The 15,390-nt window shown below is 56.0% G+C and overlaps 1 long non-coding RNA gene across 1 annotated transcript; it reads right to left on the bottom strand.

The window, feature by feature from the left end:
* Positions 1 to 10,742: 10,742 nt before the first annotated feature.
* LOC147577650 (uncharacterized) lies at positions 10,743 to 14,294 on the bottom strand. The gene is made up of 3 exons (XR_015255886.1): positions 14,006 to 14,294; positions 11,593 to 12,116; positions 10,743 to 11,017 (listed from the first exon to the last, which is right to left on the bottom strand). It is a non-coding gene; the product is annotated as an uncharacterized LOC147577650 (long non-coding RNA).
* Between the last annotated feature and the right edge of the window lie 1,096 nt (positions 14,295 to 15,390).

The following is a 15,390-nucleotide window of genomic DNA, read 5'->3' as shown; positions in this document are numbered from 1 at the left end:
GAGCCAGCCCCCGGGAGCCACGCCCCAGCCTCCCCCGGCTGTCCCCTCAAGTCTGACGGTGTGGTGGGGGGACACTGGCCTGGGGCAGTGGCCACGGCAGGGGAGCAGTGCCTGCTGCGGTCAGGGAAACATCCCCTCTCACTCCTGGGGACAGCTGCCGCTACCTCTCAGCTTTCGGTCATGATGTTGGCCCAGACGCACCCCCAGGGAGCACCTGGGGAACAGAGCCGCTCTCGGGGTCCTGTTCCTGGGGTCTGGCTGCGTGTGACTCACATCGACACCGCACCATTCAGAAAATGGGACGTGACTCATTGACCCCGCCGCCTGCTCCCAGTTCCCCGCAGGGCTCACCCCTCCCTGCCAGGTCCTGGCAGGTCCCCTTCCCAAGGGGACCACCCCCTCGTGGAGATAGGAGAATTGGAAACAGTAGCTCCGACTACTGGCCCAACAGACGGGGGTGGGGGGCCCAGGACACGGACGGGGACCCAGGACACGGACGGGGCCCAATGGACGGGGCCCAGGACATGGACAGGGTCCCAGAATACGGACGGCGTCCAGGAGAAGAGACAGGCCTGGGTCCACCTGGGTAACAAGACAAAACCACTCCGGTGAGGATGGGAAGGGACAGTGGGGCCCTGCATGGTTACCCTGGTCACTTCAAGTGAGGGCAAACCTCCCCACTCCAGGAGATCAGTCTCTCCAGCAGCACCCAGAGCCCCCCAGATTAAGCCCACGGGCCCATCTCATCTAAGCAGATTTACGGGTCACGTCTGCAGGGAAATGAGTGAGGCTATGATGAATAACGCACTCAGGGCAGGGACAAAGTTTCCTGAATCTTCCAAAGCAGCCCCAGTCCCAGAGGTCCAGGGAGGTGTCTACCTCCTCTATGGAGACCAGAGCAGCACCCGGGTCAGCAGGAGGGGGGACCAGTGGGCCGAAGGAACAGTAGGGTGGGTTCTAGAAGGACGAGGATCCTGGCACACCCACCCAGCATCCTTGCCGCCCCCACCCTTCCCGACTACAGCTCCGTCGTGGAGAACCCAAGAGTAAGGTGACCAGCACGGCCACCTGGCCATCTGCTCAGAGCTGGGCTCTGTCATCTCAACGGCTGGCACGGCGGGGGACGCCCTCCCCGCTCGGAGACGATGCAGCAGGGGCAGAGGTGGGGACATGGGGCCTGGTGGGGGGCTCGGGCGACTGCACGAGACACAAGAGAGGAGGAAACAATGGCCAGCTTTCCAAAACGGTCACCTATTTTCTTCTTCTCCGTTCACTGCACTGTCTTTTCCCAAACCTTCTAAACCAGCAGGTCTGCTTTTCCCCGGTGGCCACGCCCACCCCACAAAGGGCTCAGAGCGTGGGGCGCCCCCACGCCATGAGGGTCCTGGATGCTATTTTCTGCCACAGACCCCCAGAAATCTTGTCAGCTTCTGCCTGCCCGCCCCGCCCCCCGTGGGCATGACACTGGGGCAAAGGACACTTGACCTCAGCGAACTCCCTCGTGGGGACAGATGAAGGGTGTGACAATCCTGTCCTCGAGGGTGAGGGACGTACCCAATGGGACAATGAGCTCCAGCACCCTGGGAGGGGTTTCAGGGTCAGCGGGCCAGCAGAGCCTGGCAGACGAGGCCTTCAACGTGGCTGTGAGCCAACCCTGTCTGCCCTGGAAGCCCCCGGACAACAGAGGAGCACAGTGGGCAGCAACCTCTAATGTGCACCCACCCTGGCTGGCCCCGCACCATTCTATGAGAGAGCGTGTGAGGTCCCCACGGTGGCCAATGTGTGGCCTTCATCATGTAGACTCACTGATGAGGTTTGATCAAATGCCTTCCATTTCTCGGGGGTGTGACTTCATCTGAGCCAGAAAAGACACCTCCCCTCTGGTAAGTTCTCTCGGGTGCAGTCAGCATCACCCTGTAGAGTAATATCCTTATTTCATAGTGGGAATTGTTTTTCTTGTAATTCAAGGACCCCAGAGTATGCTGAATGAACATTGGATTTTCCTGCCTCCAAATGCACATGTATTTTATGGACAATGGGGAGTGTGGCGTGCCCAGACAAATGGATCTGTGAATAAGGATCTGTGGGGTGAAAGCTCTTTACTGGGAGAAAGACTAACGGGGAAGAGGTTTGCATCGATTGAGAAATCACTGGGGGCAGCACAAGATTTGACTTTCTCCGGGTGGGTATTGACTTTCATTTTCTTCTTGTGATAACTGCTAAGCGCTCAGCTTCGGCCTCCTCACCGAGATGGCTTTTCCGTCAATACATTTGGTTCTTTTGATCTTTTTTCCCCTTTTGGAGAGGAGCTGTTTTTTCCCCTTGACTAGTGGCAGGTGCTGGGTTGAGTTAAGACTTTGATCCGTGGCCCGTTCCCACCCCCACCCCTGCCAGAGGCAGATTAACCTAGCGGTGGGGCTGACAAACCACATGTGTAATGGCAGGGCAGGCCAAAACGCTAATCCTCCTTCCATTAATTGAATAAATGCCACTGAGCACCTCCCGCACCACACCCTGGAGACAGGAGAATGAACACCTGGCCCCCGAATGCTCTCAGGGGAATGGGGCACGTCAATCCCAGTGGCATGGCTGGGACGTGTTGCAGGAACACCAGGAAGGGGCCCGCTCTGCAAGCCAGACCACCTAATCTCAGACGTGAGGACAGAAGGAGCAGAGGAGCCACGGAGGGAGGAGCCCAGAACCAAGGAAGCACTGGGTAGGAGAGAGAGTGGGGCTGGGGCACCAGAACAGGGAGCCGCTAAGCCCAGCAAGGGGTCGGGCTTTGTTCTGAGAACCTACGAGACTTCCCACATTTCTGACTTTCTGAACGAGGGCAGGACCTCTTGAGAACATGAAGAGTGGATGGGTAGAGAGCAGCCTGGAGGCAGACAGAGGCAGCCCTGAAGGAGCAGAGTTGGGGACTGGGAGGGGACAAGCTGGAGGGAGGCATGGGGAGTGACGTCAGGGAACTGCCTGCCAAGTTCATCAGGGTCACCCCACCCCAACTCCTGTCAGTGGTGGGGTTTTAGAAAGGCAGAGCTGAACGCTAAAGCAAGCCAAGATTTGGGGGATCATAGGAGGGAACGGGAACTCTCAACAGGAATCAGAAGTTGAAGCCACAGACTCCAGACTGGAGAAGGCAGAGCAGCCAAGAGATAACTCCTTCCCCAGCCAGGGTGCTGAGGCCTCTGCAACTAGACAGGCTGAGCCAGTTGCTGCATGAACCAGGGAGCCTGCTGAGGCAGCCACGGGGCTGGCGGAGAGCTTCTCTGCCTGTAAATGAAGGCTGAAAAGAAGCTGTTCGCTGCAGGGGACAAATAGCTGTACAACCAGAACCTCCGCCACATCAGCTACAATCCCCCAAAGGAGGCAGCTACAGAAGTGCCCACCCGGGGGTGGGGGGTGGCAAGGAGGAAGGGAGCAAAATAAAACAGAAAACGTCAACTCAAGATGAACTTACAAACTAAACTTTGAAAACACATTAGAAAAACTAATGCCATGAAAACCAGCCAAAAAGTCAACAAGAGAATTTGAAAGAATAAAGCAATCAAGAGAGACATTATAAAATTATATATGTTTGAAACCCTCAGATGTCAGTAAAAACCAAGGCAATCAATGCAAAACTGAAGAATATAGGGAAGAACCAATTCAAAATACTAGAAATGAAAAAATACGGCCATGTAATGTTTTTGAAACCTCAACGAGTAGAAGAAAAGCTACATAGAAGAAGTAATTTATGAATTGGAAATTAGCAGTGAGGAATTGACCAAGAAAATAACCCAGAGATGTCAAAAGGAGGGAAATATGAAAGAAAAGTTGAGAGACATAGATGCCAGATAGAGAAAAGTTAGCACGTGCCTACTGGGAATTCCAAGATTAGAAAACAGGAAATCACAGTTAGGTAGTGTGACGCTATGGTAAACAATGAGGTAATGGCTCAGAATTTTTCAGAATTGAATCCATGAACACTCAGATAAACAGGGCACACCAAGCACCAGATAGGATAAAATGAAAATTAGCAAAAATCTTAAAAGCTACTAGGAAGAAAGACAGATTTCCTACAAAGGAAAAACAGTTAGGCTGCCAACGAACTTCTCATCAAGAACAATGCATGCCAAAATACTCTGAAGGGATATCCACAACACGCTAAAGAAAAATTACCATCAACCTGGAATTTTATACCCAGCTAAACTATTCTTCACAGCAAAGATGACCTAAGTCATTTCAGGAAAACACTGACAAGGTGCATTTATCGTTCACAGATACTGAGTACAAGAACTACTTCAGAGCCCCACAATGGCTCAGGAATCAGATGTACCAGTAGCATGAAAGGTGGGGTGCAGTGGAAAGATAAAACTGAGGGTTTGATTAAAAGTGTGGAGATCTCCCTCCAGATCCAATACCAGACATTTCCCCACAAGAATCTGGAGTTTTATTATCTGAAGGACTAAAGCATTAACTCTCTGGATCCAGGAACATCAGGCACAGAGGTCAGGAGTGGAGCCTGGAAACGTGGGTCAAGTGGGAAGCTATTACATAGTGCATGTGATGGTTAATTTTATGTATCAACTTGACCGGGAGGCCCAGAGAACTAGTAAAACATTATTTCTGGGTGTGTCTGTGAGGGTGTTTCCAGAAGAAATTAGCGTTTGAATCAGCAGACTGATTGCCTCCACCAATGCAGGTGGGCATCATCCAATTTGTCAAGGGCCCAAATAAAACAAAAAGGTAGAGGAAGGGCCACTTCATTATCTTCACTTGAGCTGAGACATTCACCTTCTCCTCCCCTGGCACGCCAGAGTTCCTGATTCTTAGGCTTTTGGAATCACCCAAGACTTACACCATCAGCTCCCTGGTTCTCAGGCTTTTGGATTCATACTGAATTACACCAACAGCTTTCCTGGTTGCTTAGCTTGCAGACGGCAGATCATGGGACTTCTTGGTTTCCATAATCATGTGAGCCTATCCTGTAATAAATCTCCTTATATATATGTCCTATTGGTTCTGTTTCTCTTCAGAACCCTGATGCAATAGAGCATAGTGTAGCTCTACCTTTTCCCCTCCCTACCAGCATGAAGATTGGAGCCATCAAGACTGGAGAAAGTAAAGGCTCCAGAAAACACATCTCTAGATGGTGATTTTTTTTTTGTGTGGCCCACTGAGTAAATAAAAGACTCAGGACCCCAGCCCTGGATCAGCCCCTGTGGCTGGGGCCATGCAGTGCTGTAGCTGACCAGACTCTGACCAGATGTTCATGCCTGTGGGCACAGCAGGTGCTCTGACTGGTAACATCACCCAGAACCAGCCGCAGGAGGAGGGAAAGGCAGGCACTGACCAGAATTAAGGAGGAAATAGATAAAAACAACAGTGGTCCACTAAGAACATTCTAGAAAGATCAGATCTCAAAGATTCGAGGCATGTAAAAATAACAAAGTATATATTTGAAAGGGTCCTCCCAGGAAAAATCCAGCTTGCTATCTAACTGCTACACACACTTGATTTTGAAGGAGCTGGAACTGTGATCGCTACTTGCCTTATTCATTCAAGGCGAATGACAGGTGGTCCCAGGTGAGCTCAGTGGAGGCTGGTTGCCTTGCCGTCTCAGAACCAGCAACTTCGGACTCGGTTCTTCCCCTGTCTAATGACAAACTTCTATACGTAGCTTTCTATACATCCAACCATTGAACAAAATGGTTAAAGACCTCTGGGAACAATTTTCATAGAACTACAGTATGGACCGGTTAGATATTTATCAAGGGAGGCATTTCTTGACTTCAGGTGACGTTCATCTTTTGAGGTCTGTTGCTAAGTTTTCCTGAGGCGGATCTAAGTAGCCTGTCCTCCAGGGCTAATTTATCCCTCCTACAAAGACATGAGTCTCAGGGCACCTGGGTGGCTCAGTCGGTTAAGCGTCTGACTTCGGCTCAAGTCACGATCCCACAGTTCATGAGTTCGAGCCCTGCATCAGGCTTTGTGCTAACAGCTCGGAGCCTGGAGTCTGCTTCGGATTCTGTGTCTCCCTCTCTCTCCCTGTCCTTCCTCCACTCGCGCTGTCTCTATCTCAAAAATAATAAATAAAGGGACGCCTGGGTGGCGCAGTCGGTTACGCGTCCGACTTCAGCCGGGTCACGATCTCGCGGTCCGTGAGTTCGAGCCCCGTGTCGGGCTCTGGGCTGATGGCTCAGAGCCTGGAGCCTGTTTCCGATTCTGTGTCTCCCTCTCTCTCTGTCCCTCCCCCGTTCATGCTCTGTCTCTCTCTGTCCCAAAAATAAATAAACGTTGAAAAAAATAATAATAATAATAAGTAAATATTTAAAAGTTTAAAAAAAAAACAAAGGCATGAACCTCCATGCCTCTATTGATGGCCCCGGGGTTCCTCGAGACCTGCTCATCTCGTCGCCTGGCCTGGGTTCCAGGAGCTGTTAGGCTCCCACCCACCACCCTCTGCTGGCCTCTGGGAACCTCCCCTCGGTGCATAGATGCAGACTCAGTGCAAACTCAAACTCAAAGGAAGACTCTCGAGTATCTCCCCGTCTCGGGTGCTCTGCCCATGGCCTCCCTGAGGCCCAGCCTCTGGCTCCTCAATCCCACAGGGCACCAGGCTGCTGGCAATGCCCTCCATGCCGGAGCAGGGACACCGCCTCCAGGGGGAAAACCGAGTTGATCAGACAACTCACTTTATCTGTTCCTGTCCTCCCACGCAGCCTCCTGTCCCGATGTCTAATCCACATGTTCCACATATTTCCTCCAGCTTTCTAGGTCTTTCTGGCAAAAAGAAAAGGACTGGCACAGCTTCTATACCTACCATTCCATCATGGCCAGCTGCAGAAATTCTAAAAACGGCTTCTGGTGTTTGGAAGACCACTTCACTTCCTGGAGACCCCTTAGAAATTGAACTTGAGAAGGTTCGAACAATCTGACCACAACAGATATGAACTAAGCACGTGCCAGCACCAGACCCCGGGAAGACTGGCTGGCCTGAGGGAGCATCCCTGGGACTGGGGGCGAGGGAGGCACACCAGGGTGTGTTCCTGCAGGAATAGAGGCCACGTGGGGTCCAGGGCAGCTGAGCGAGGGGTGCCGGTCAGGACCCTTCTAGTTCTACAGCTGTGGTCTTGATCTCGGCATGAATGTATATGCATACAAAAAGTAAAATGCACAATTTGCAGCCACATGGCTCTACCCAAAGGGGGGTGAGCTGGGATTTCCTGCTGATAATACTCCCAGATAAGCCTCATTTCTTTTTTTTTTTTTTAATATTTATTTATTTTGAGAGACAGAGAGAGAAAAATAGAGAGCACAAGTAGGGGGAGGGGGAGAGAGAGAACCCCAAGCAGCCTCCGTGCTGTCAGCCCCGAGCCCAACAGGAGGCTCCATACCACACACGGCGACATCACGACCTGAGCCGAAACCCATCGGACACTCAAGTCGCCACCGAGGTGCCCCCCAGGCCTCATTTCTGAGTAGACTGACCTGGGGCCATCGTCCCAAGCATCTGCCCACAGGGCTTTCTATTTCTGGGGTTAAAGGGCTTTCTTCTGAGTCCGTAGATCCTCGTAAAGCCAACGTTCAGGAAGTCTGATCAGTCGCAGCTCGTGTCAAGGAAAGGTGCCCGGCCCTCAGGACCGCCAGGTGGCCAGGCCTCCTGTTCCCGTGCTTTGTACCCCTCGGCCCCGGCCCTTCTCCTCCAGTTGGGGTGACTGGATCAGGGCGGACACCCGACCAGAATAACAAGTCCACACGCTTGCCAGTGACCTGGGGAGGCGGCCCACCGGGAAAAATCCCTTTGTTTAAGAAGTACAAACCAATAAACACCAACTGAACAAGGCATTTAGTAGTGGGAGCTGAAACCCAAGAGGCACGTAAAGAGACGAGCCATGAGTCAAATCCGGGGCCCTGCAGGGACAGGGACACGACAGGCTGTTACTTGCTGAAGCTGCACATGACAGCCGTAAGACAGAGCAACGAGAAACACTCGGTGGGCGGGTAGCACACGGGGACCGAGATGACAACCGGCCTCCCTAAAGGCACGGCCTTCCCCCTACCCCCCCCACCCCCACCCTCCGAGGCCCAGGGGGCACCCCCCTGCCAGCTGCACCCCTGCTGAGGGGCTGGGCTATCACATCTCCCACCCTGGATTCCCAGAGGCCATCTTTATTCCTCTGTGTTGTCTTAAAAATAAGGCCCATCGCCCAGTGGAGACGCATCCAGAGATCCCTAACGCACAACAAAATGATCACCACCGCTCCTCACAAGGATGTCGGGACCAAACACGCCGGACTAGCAAACGTAAATGAATTGTCGCCCGGTCTGGCAAAGCGCAGGGCCGGGAAGGCTCTGGCAGAAGTCTCAAACCGGCGGCCCAAGAGTGTATCCAATTCACAGACACGTTTTGTTTCACGTGTACGACAATTTTTAAATACAAACGAATACATCCTGATGTCTTGCTCCCCTAGAGAAATCAGAAGATGCCATGAGCCTGAGCTCGCGTCCCCAGACAGCAGTCATCTGGAGCTGAGAGGCAGCGCCCCACTTAGATGGGGCTGGGTCCCCACCCCTCCCAGGAGGACCCCCACGTGGGCACCTGACACTCGACCCGGGGAACCCACTCCCCTCGCCACCCCACCCCTGCTCTAGCAGCAATATTCCTAGGCTGATCTTGCAGAGATCTGACTTGGGAGCCAGACATCTTGGGTGCCCACACCTGCCCTGCCTCCGGTTTGTGTGTGACCAGAACAGTCCCCTCCCTCTCCGGGCCAGGCTGAGCTGGACCTATCCCAGGTTATTCAGTGCCAGGGAGACAGGTCCCTGGGACAGTCTCCAACTTCATTCCAGCCCTGGGATCCTGGAAAACAGCCATGGTAAAGAAATCCCCCCCATATTCTGTGTTCTGGAAATGTCTCACTATAAGGAACCCTCTACCCTGGTAGGATTCAGACGAGACTCACCAATGTCCCCCCTGTTCACTTAAGGCCAGACACAGACCCCCAAGTTCCCGCCAAATCCCCATTCTCTGCCTCGTAACTCATACCTGACCTGCTGTCCTCATTGATCGACAGGATCAAAACTGTCCTTAACCAAACTCGGTTGAACTTCAGTCTCCCTTCCCCCCTAAAACTTGGACCTACCCTCCGCCGGAGCCCAGGACCGGCTGGCCTCAGGGCAGCACACTCTCGCCACCACCCCGTCGCCCTCTCCTTCCCCTCCCCCCCCCCCCCCCCCCCCCCGAACCAGCCCGGTTCTCTCTAGCTCTGGTTACGCTTCCTTATGAAAGAGAAGCCCGGCCTTGAGGTTCCTGCCGTCACCCGCCCCGCTGCACACGCTTCCTAATAATCTGTCTTCAGCAAAGTCCACACGTGCTGTCTACTTGCACAGAGTGCCTCTATCCCTGGGGACCCTGTCCCGGCAGAAGCAAAGCCACAGCGGGGTCCCCCCCGCCCCACCCAGCTCCTCTCCCTGAAGCCAAGACTCCTGTGGCCGCCCTGCGACACCCTCCTGGCTCTGCGATTTTGCAGAGGAACACAGCGTGTTTGAGCCCCCGTTCACAGACCATCTCCACTCTCCTACACACGACCGCCCCCTCCTCATGGGCCAGGGCTGGGGGAAAGCGGGGCCCACGTGGGCCCACAGCAGGGGCTGCATCACAGCCTCACCCAGGAGGGGTGGCCACGGTGGGGAGCCCCACTTCACTGGCGTCCAGGTCCCGGCGTCCTGCCCCAGGCCACCCCAGGAGCCAGCCGGAGCCCGGCCCAGAGAAGTCCTCCCCGCCCCAGACCACATGCCACGGAAGCAAGGAAGGGGTGGAAGGACCACTGAGCCACGGCCACGGAGAGAAGCAATCTGAAACCGTCACCAGAACCGGATGGAAGCAGGCTGCCACTGCACCAAGGTGCCGGTCGTGGTGACAGCTGCCAAAGGCAGGCTGAGCCCGGGTCTGTCCCTCACCTGGCCTGACTCTGCGGCTGCTGGCCAAGGGGCCCACCTGGTCCTCGGGCACCTGGGTGGGGTCCTCCTCTCCGCAGCAAGAGCCTGAAATGTCCCCATGGTCCTTCGGCCTCAGGTTGCCGCTGACACCTGAATGTCACCTCACGGTCACATGCAGCGTGACCTTAAGCAGGGTGGTCCCCGACACCCCCGGAGCTGGGTGATGGGGCCTGAGAGATGGAGAGGTGGGCCCTGGGGTGCAGGAGAGTGGACCTTACCTCCGGGGTACAGCTGTTTGCTTGGAACGCAAGGTCCCAGGAATGTCCTCGGGGCTCTCTCTTGACCCCCAGTCCCTCCCCCACGGCTGCAGGGGCTCCCACAGGTACAAGCACGTTCTAGGACCCAGTGCGTCCGGCTCCTTCCGCCTTGTCTCTAAGTGCCCAAGGACGCACCTGTTCCTGGCTCACCGTGGGTGGCCAGGGTGGCCTGAGCAGGACCAGCATTGCATCGCCTGGGACAGAGGACCCGGGACATGAGAAGCCCTTTGACGGGCGTCAAATAAAAAACAAAATGCAGGGGCATCTGGGCGGCTCAGTCGTTGAACGTCTGACTTCAGTTCAGGTCATGATCTCGCAGTTCGTGAGTTCAAGTCCTGCATTGGGCTCTGTGCTGCCAGCTCAGAGCCTGGAACGTGCTTCAGATTCTGTGTCTCCCTCTCTCTGCCCCTCCCCCGCTTGCAGTCTGTCTGTCTCTGTCCCTCAAAAATAAACATTAAAAAAAGAAAACACAACACAGACTTGGGGGAGGACAGACTTTATTCAGGGGATAGCGGCGGGGGGGGGACAGGGGCTGGAGTGATGGGGGGACCCCTCCCAGCACAGAGCCAGCACAGAGCCTGTCCTGGGGGGGGGCGGGGCAGACACAAGGAAGAGGAGAGAAAGCCTGCAAGGAAGGGGTGGGGGCACAGCGGGGAGGGCCTCAGGGCAGCCACGTGGTTTGGGTCTGGCTCAGTCTGGGCCTGTGCCTTTGGAGGCTCCTTGGGGCCGAATCGTTCTGAGAGGTTCCGCCAGGAGGGACACACGCGTCTACAAATCTGAGAAATTGAGCAAATGTGGGGAGCCGCAGACACAGTCGCCCTCGGTGAGCAAAGCTCAAGGTCCCCTAAACCAGACCCAAAGCAGCCCCATGGCGAGGCAGTGGGAGACCCCAGAGTTCCCTTTGCCGTGGGGCGGGTGCTGTGGCCTGACTGTGCCCCCCAAAACTCGCACACCAAAGCCCCTCACCCCCAGTGTGATTCTGCGTGCACATGGGGCCTGTGAGGGGTGACAAGGTGAACTGGGGCCCTGGTCCTGTAGGGCTTGAGCCCTTGTGAGAAGAGGAGGAGGTGAGGACAGCGAGCCAGAGTCCTCGCCAGAGGCCGAATCGGTGGGCACTTTGATCTCAGACTTCCAGCGTCGAGAACTGACAGGAAGCACTGTGGCCGGGGCGTCCCCACCCCCCGGTGTGGCAGCCCGAGCAGACGAGGACAGCAGGGAAGGGGACGCGAGTGGAGGTCCCCCGCCGGTGGTGGCCCCTCTCGGCACCCTGCCGCCCTCGGGACGAGGGTCGGCTCCCCGAACCGCTCCCCATCACCCATGTGCCCGGGAAAGCCCTAGAGCGAGAGGTGACCTTGGCCTTTGCAGGAAGGGACAGACGACGTCAGGTCCACAGCTGGGCTCGGTGGCTGTCAGCACCCAGATGCCAGGGGTAATTCTCCGGACACAGAGCTGTGAGCTTGGGTGGGAGGAGATGCCGGGGGGCCCCGGGGCCAGAGCCCCACAGGATGAGGGCCGGGGAGCTTCTTCAAAGCCTGAGGCAGGAGTCACTCCTACAGCAAACGATGAGTGCGCTCAGTCCTGGGCTCTGTTACGCCTCTTTTGCGCAAACTTAATTGGGTGGCAGTTTTATACAGTACAAAAATTAGCACCTCCTGCATTAGCATAGAACTAATTGCTGTTGGGAGAAAATTCATGGCTAATGACTCAAAGGTGTAAAAGAGGGGCACCTGGGTGGCTCAGTCGGTTAAGCGTCTGACTTCAGCTCAGGTCAGGATCTCACGGTGCACGGGTTCGAGCCCCGCGTCAGTCTCTGCGCTGACTGCTCGGAGCCTGGAGCCCGCTTCGGATTCTGTGTCTCCTTCTCTCTGTCTCTCTCTCAAAAATAAATGAAAGAAAGAAAGAAAGAAAGAAAGAAAGAAAGAAAGAAAGAAAGAAAGAAAGAAAGAAAGAAAAGAAAGAGAAAGGTATAAAATAAAACCTTTATGGCACGGCTACCATTTTATAAATGCACGGTTTACTCCGTGCCCATGCCAGCTTCCCTTTGGGGCTGTATCTATGGGGTAGCCCAGGAAGTAGGGGGTCCCAGATGCTTCCTGTGCTAGAGAAGCCCCTCCTCCCCAGGCACCAGGAGCCCTCCCCCACCCCCACGCCTGGACGGCACACAGGTGTCTCCTTCCTGGGGCGTGGGGATCCGTCCCCTCCCACCGGCACACAGGACCCGTATGCTGACTGCCACCTACTCTCCCACCTGCCATCCCCGCTCCTTCCTGTCGCCCCCGCCCCCTATATCCTTGAACCTGACATGGATGTTCCTGCCACCCCCCCCCCATCCCTCATTGACCGATACCAGGTAAACAGTATTGTCAGCAAAACGACATCAGAAAATCCATGCTTCCAAGAACACTCGCATTACGGTGAGCTCCCACATCTCATTTCGGAGACAGGCTAATTGACAGGAGTGGCTGTGGGTTGCGGTCCCTCAAGTCCCCCTTCCCAGCATCTCTGCATCAAAGCCCCACGCTGCCCTGCCCTGGGGTCCGGGCGGTGACGTGGTTTACGCTGTGCCGTACTGGGTGTTCACCGAGCCCCTGGGGGTGGCCTTGGCAACAATCCCCAAGCCACAGGTAAATCGCAGGTGTGCCGCCATTCCCAAAGGTGACTTTCTAGCCTGAGAAGCGTTAGCCCTCCTCTGGTGGGTGGACATGGCTGTCACAGTGGGGTAGACCCCTTTGTTGGGGGAGGAGGCCAGAGCACGAGCCGAGACACCTGGGCGGATCCTTCCTGCCCCGAGGGCGAAGGGACGAGATGACAGGTGGCCTGGTGGAGGCTGCCTCTCCCAGAGCCCGTGCAGCCTGAGCTGGTCACCTGCATGTGGCAGTGACCCCAGCCCCTTCCTCTGCCGTTGAGGGTCAGATCCCAGCCCAAGGGAGGAACACGGAGGAGGAAGCCTGACCAGTGGTGACCCAGGGCCAATCCTGTGACCTAGACCTGGACGCCCACGGGGCAGGCCTGGCGGCCACACTGGGGGCGATAACTGGACGTGTGAGTGTTCGCAGGAACAGCCACGACCCTGGGAGCCCAAGGGGGCTGGAGCCATCAGAGCCGCTCTACCAAACGTCCCCCGGGGGGTACAACGGGCTTCCATCGAGAACCGCCAATACGAGGAATTCCAGAAGTCAGAGCGAAAGGCCAAAACAGGAAGGACGTGGGCAAAGACGTCCAGGGGGCTGAATGCAGGACTCTGAGCGCGGGGACGAGGCACAGCTCGCCAACAGCCAGGGAGGCACACACCAGGGGGCAGCACCCACAGCCAGGTCACCGCGGGCAGGACCGTAAATGGAGCTGCAGTCGTCATGCGGCTGAGCCCGGCAGGCCCCAGCCGCAGCCACTCCATCCCGAGGGCCCTGGGGAGTCACGCCCCCAGCAGCATGTCCCGTAAGAGCCACAAGTCAGAAGCCACTCCGCTGTCCACCAACCACAGCATGGGGGACTGGGTCACGGGCCACGCCCCGGATACTACACGGGCAGGCGTGCTGGCAGGGACAGGCCAGGGGGACGAGGGGCACAGGACCGTCGGACACACGCAGCGTAAAAATAGAACATCGTTTTCAGTCCTGAAACCGTTTGGGAAAACGGTAGTGAGGGAGAGGTTGTTTTGCACACTCTAGATACGAAACAACGCGCTGCGGTTTGGGCACAGAAACAAATACGGCGGAACAGGATGAGGCCGAAAAGTTCAGGGGGAAAAATGATGGAATCCTTACTTTTTCTTGTCTGCGTCCCGGAAGAGCTCAAGACACCGAGCCGGATTGGGCTCGCTTGTTGGCAAAAGGGAAGAACCACCGCGGGCTGGCAGAGGGCGGTTGGCACACGGACCCTCTTGGAGACGCAGGATGCTCGCAGACCTGGCGGCGGAGAGGGGAGGGCGCGCTGCGCCCGGGCTAAACGGCTCCCAGCCCGCCCAGCTTCCCACAGGGAAGGAAGCATGTCTGCTAATTAGAGTGATTACTGGAGAGGTTGGAAGGGGCCCCTCTGGCTAACGTTTCAGCAGAGGCGAGGGGAGGGGAGATGCTGCAGCCTTAAAAGGGAGCCTTGCCGAAAAAAATAAGAAAAACGGGAACAGGGAGCCTGCGCCTTAAACCTCAGGGAAAGAGTAACTTTCCTGCGTATTGGGTTCCCTGCCCCGGGGCCCCAGGGGAGCCACCCCACGGCTCACTGCTCAGCTCTAAGGGAGGAGCGCTCTCTGCCCGGCCCGCCCCTGACTCACGGGGACTCAAGAATCCGACAGATGGGGTGCCTGGGTGGCTCCGTCGGTTAAGCGTCCAACTTCGGCTCGGGTCACGATCTCGTGATCTCAGGATCTCACGGTCGGTGAGTTCGAGCCCCACGTCGGGCTCTGTGCCGACAGCTCAGAGCCCGGAGCCTGCTTCCGATCCTGTGTCTCCCTCTCTCTCACTGCCCCTCCCCGACACGCGCTCTGTCTCTCTCTCAAAAATGATTAGACATTAAAAAAAAAAAACACTTTTTTTTAAAGAAAGGACACCGGTGCCAACTCACTTCATTAATTTCGTGACCCACTAACAGCACATGACCACGACTTGAAAACTATGATCTCCCTAGGGGTTTCCAACCCGGGAGCTGGGAGCACCCTGGAGTGTGTGTGTGTGTGTGAGTGTGCATGTGTGCAAGCACGTTTGCGTGTGTCTGTGTGCACATGCTTGTGCGGGGGTCTGTACACGTGTTTGTGTGTGAGTGCATTGTGCAAGCACATGTTCACACGCGCGTCTGGGTGGGTGCACACGCTTGTGTGAGTGTGGCTGTGCGTGGGTGCAGTTTTCCTGAAAGCGAGTTTGTGCTTTTCCATCACGTTTCCTCTGAACCCACTTGGTCCACATGTCTCAGTCGAGGAAACCGAGGTCCAGAGAGGCTCACAGTGAGTCCAGGCCGTGCTGGGGCAGATGTCCCACCTCCCAACTGCCACCTAGAGCTCAGCCCGGTCCCTTCTGAGGTGCCCAGTAAGGCCGCGGCCACCCCAAAGAGGAGGCAGGCCTGTTTGGTCTGCCCCAACCGCATTTTGTCCGCGCTGACCCAAACGCCGGCCATGTGCTGACCACATCTGCCAGGTTGCACCGACTCTGGGGCCCTGGAT

The sequence above is a fragment of the Puma concolor genome, chromosome C2 (assembly GCF_028749965.1).
Source record: "Puma concolor isolate L17-30 chromosome C2, mPumCon1.1.hap2, whole genome shotgun sequence".
Taxonomy (NCBI): Eukaryota; Metazoa; Chordata; class Mammalia; order Carnivora; family Felidae; genus Puma; species Puma concolor.
The sequence above is the reverse complement of the archived record's forward strand: the minus strand, read 5'-3'. Positions and strand labels throughout refer to the sequence as shown.